Source organism: Myotis brandtii, unplaced genomic scaffold (genome assembly GCF_000412655.1).
Source record: "Myotis brandtii unplaced genomic scaffold, ASM41265v1 scaffold247, whole genome shotgun sequence".
Taxonomy (NCBI): Eukaryota; Metazoa; Chordata; class Mammalia; order Chiroptera; family Vespertilionidae; genus Myotis; species Myotis brandtii.
In genome coordinates this window covers 423,463-427,670 of record NW_005359352.1, presented here as the reverse complement: position 1 = coordinate 427,670, position 4,208 = coordinate 423,463, and positions in this window count along the sequence as shown.

Genomic DNA, 4,208 nt, shown 5'->3' with positions numbered 1-4,208 from the left:
AAGCCCACGAGCTCCGAGCAGCAGGCAGAGAGACACGACGGCTACCAGCAGAGCGCGCACCCGCCAAGAGCTCACCAGCGAGACCCTGGAGTCTCACATGCCCGGCTCGCCCGGCAGACACCCCAGTTTAGAAATCTCTACTCACAGACATGATCCAGGACGTGGCGGCAAGTGAATGGGAATGCACGGGCCATTGTTACCTTAGACAGCCATGCAGTAAACATCACAACACAGCCGCGATTAGAAGACATAAAAATAACCAACAATAAAGAATGAAACCTGCCGAAACCGGTTTGGCTCAGTGGATAGAGCATCGGCCTGCGGATTGAAAGGTCCCAGGTTCCATTCCGGGCTAAGGGCAGGTACCTGGGTTGCGGGCACATCCACAGTAGGAGATGTGCAGGAGGCAGCTGATCGATGTTTCTCTCTCATCGATGTTTCTAACTCTCTATCTCTCTCCCTTCCTCTCTGTAAAAAATCAATAAAATATATTTTTTTAAAAAAAGAAAAAAAAGAATGAAACCTGCCCGCCGACGGGCCTCAGTGGCTGAGCACCGGCCCACAACCCGGGAAGTCACGGTTTGATTCCCGGTCAGGCACACACCCGGATTGTGAGCTTGATCCCAGTGGGGGGCATACAGGAAGCAGCTGATCGATGTTTCTCTCTCATGCATGTTTCTATCTCTCTGTCCCTCTCCCTTCTTCTCTCTAAAAATCAATAAAAATGTATTTTAAAAAATAAAAAGAATAAAATCAAGATTCCGGTGGGGTCGGGGGGAGACACTGGCAAAACAAGCGCTGAGCTGGGGACAGGGAAGGTTGGCAGAGCCCCACCCATCACTGAAATTGACAATCAGAGGCAGCCACCCACGCGGTGTCTCATCGAACCCTTAACTCACAGGGAAACGACAGAACCCCGCCATTGCCCGCAGGAAGGCCGGTCGCAAGGAAAGGGTATGAGTCACCGCATTTGATGTCTCCAATCATCCACGTCCCAAGACAAAAGAAAGGTGTCTGCAGGCCCCGGCTCGGCAGAAAACGGTGCTCGTGGGAGGATTCGTCACCCAAACACGCGTCATGCGCGCCGGAGGCGGCAGAGCGACGCCCGCAGCCTGCAGGTGTCCTTATACGGCTGTGGCTCCGCGGCCCAGGCCCCTGAGGAGCCCCTTGCGGGGGAGACGCGAACGCACTGAGATCAGCAGCACCGAATAGAAGGCCGTGCGTGACGCGGAGTCGGCTAACGGCACAGGGACCTGGAGATCCACTCAGACCCACACACCTGCTGCCAGAATAGACTCCAGATGCTCTGAGGAGGTAAATGAATTTAAATATGTGACACGAGAGGGAAGCGCGCTAAAAATAGACCTGAATATTTATTTCAGCTTCAGAGAGCGGCTAGCTTCTTGGAAATGGAATCAACAGAAGACAGTTCACTGAAAAGAGATTTGCCTCGTTTGTTGAAAAATTATTTTATTTCTTTATTTTTATTTATTTATTTATTTATTTATTTTTGTTAATCCTCACCCGAGGATATTTTTCCATTGATTTTTAGAGACAGTGGAAGGGAGAGGGAGAGACAGAGAGAAACACTGACATGAGAGATACACATCAATTGGTTGCATCCTGCACGCATCCCAACCAGGGCCAGGGAACCTTCAACCAAGGTTCGCACCTTTGACCAGAATTGAACCCGGACCGTTCAGTCCGTGGGCAGATGCTCTATTCACTGAGCCAAACCGGCCGGGGCTAGTTTGTTGAAAATTTAAATCCTGAGTGCAGCGGCCTGAGCTGAGGTCATATGTCACGACAGCCACAGGAAACACACACACTGTCCCCCCTCAGAGGAACATTCGGAGCCACCAAAGGGGTTACCGTCTGACGTGGGGAAGCAATGGACCCCGGAGTCTGAGTGAGCAGCGCCAGGCCTCCCTGTTCTAGGAACCCCTGAGCCTCCAAGAAAGACGCTGTTAGTATCACGACTGTATAAATGTGAGGCACAGAGAGGTTAAGCCACCTACCTAAAGTCACACAGCTACTGTGTGGCGGTTCCAGGCCTCCAGCCCAGGCAGTCTGGCTGCAGGGCTCTGTTCTCACCCCCTACCTCGGTGTGATAAGCTGGTGCCTCATAATTTATAGCCGCAAAACACTGCACACAATCCCGTTGTCTCACAATAGGATTTAGTAAATTGTGATGCGCCAATTCAACGGGATTTACAGAAGACATAACAACAGGACTGATCTCACATTGGGAAGAATTAATGAAATAATGAATGGGAAAGTACTGAGGACGGTGCCCGGGAACCACGGTGAGAGGTCCAGGTCATCAGCTGCTACTGCTCGTGCAGGTCACTACCCCGGGGCTTCCTGGGGGCAGAAACCCGTATGATCGCTCAGGGCCTGGCGGGAGCCTTCTGAGCGGCTGCAGTGGGGGAGGGACTGGGACAGACAACAACTCTGAAATCTGGGACATCAGCTCTATAATTGTGCCTAAAAGTACAAGGCCATGGCACTACCTTAAAACCAGTGCAGGAAATGCCGGGCACAGTGAGGGGCATTGGCCTGGCTAACCCTCCTGATAGGTTACAGAGCGATCGGGTGTGCTGTGGGCACTCGGGACTGGAACCAAGTAGAATCTGAGCCGACAGCCACTGACCAAGAACGTGCTGCGGGCAGAGAGCCCACGGCCTGAAGGGAGGGGCCGGGTTCCTGTCCCATGACGTGTGGATCGCGTCGACGGGGCAAATGACAGAAATTCTCTCCGGCTGTGGGCTCACGGGGCGGCCCAGCGACCGTGGGTCCCAGCATCACATTAAATGGTTAAGTGAAGCGTCTCACACAGAGGGGCAAGCCAGGTGCTCGGTCAGCACCCTCCCCTCCCTAAATAGCCCCGAAAACTCTATGTATGCTTCACAATGGAGACTTTAAAAACATTCATGAAATTCGTTTTTTAAAAGTACAGAGAAGTTTTAAACTGCCAGGGGAAAGGTAGAACGCAGCAATCACCCCGCAGAGAGCAGGTGAGGAGAGGGGGTGAGTCACCGCCGCCTTTGATGCCTCCAGTAACGGGGCTCCAGAAAAATCACAGACGGTTCCCGACATCAGAGAAAGGTGCCGCGTGGGCAGGTGACAGCTGATGGCCCGTGACTGACCCACTCCCGACCCCAGGGAAGTCGCCACAACTTGACTTTGACCGTGACTGGAGCTCTCGTTCCATCTGGAGGGAGGCGTCAGGCCAGGAATGGAGCACAGCCAGCCGCCTTGAACTCAGTGCAGCACACACGGGCGAGCATGAGCTGTTGGCCAGGCCAGGACCGACAGGCGAGAGAACATTCGCCCCAGTTCCGTTTGCCGTCCCAGATCTGGAAACCAGCTGGTCTCCGAGGAACGGCACCTCATACGTTCATGTTTGCAATCTGCTTCTCTTCGGTTCAAAGATTGAGTGACCGTCTCCTGAAGTGGCGTGCTCACGATAACTTAAAATCATCAGATAGAAGCTAAGTGATTGTTCTGCACTATTTTTACAAGTGTCGGGGAATACCAGATGGCATGTAGGAACAGCGGAGTCCGCAACTACCCTCTTATTCTCATAAAACATTGACTTACGAGTATCCATGGATATTCTAGCGCAGGAGCCTAGGCTGTCCGACCATAATGAAAACGTGTACTGGCCCAGGGTCAGAAAAACCCGTGGAACAGAATAGCGGATCCAGAAACAGACCTAGAAATTATCCATGTAGCACATGAGAGAGGTGTTCCCAATCAGTAGGACAAAGACAGACAAATCCACAAGCGGTATTGTTACCAGGGATTCTCCGTGGAGGAAAAAGGAAGGTGGCGCTGGCCTCCCATCCCACACACGAATTCTGGGTGCATTAAAGGTCTAAACGTGTCTTTAAATCCGGAAGGAAATTTAATGACCTTTAAAAAAGAAAACAAGCCCGACCAGCGTGGCTCAGGGGTGGAGCGTTGACCTATGAACCAGGAGGTCACGGCTCGATTCCCGATCAGGGCACATGCCCAGGTTTTGGGCTCCATCCCCAGTGTAGGGTGTGCAGGAGGCAGCCCATCCATGACTCTCTCTCATCATTGATGCTTCTATCTCTCTCTCCCTCTCTGAGATCAATAATAAAAAATTTAAAAAGAAGTAAATAAAGAAAAAAAGCCAAGGTGCCCAGTAGGGGTCCACAATGAGTCTCTGATCGTGAAGC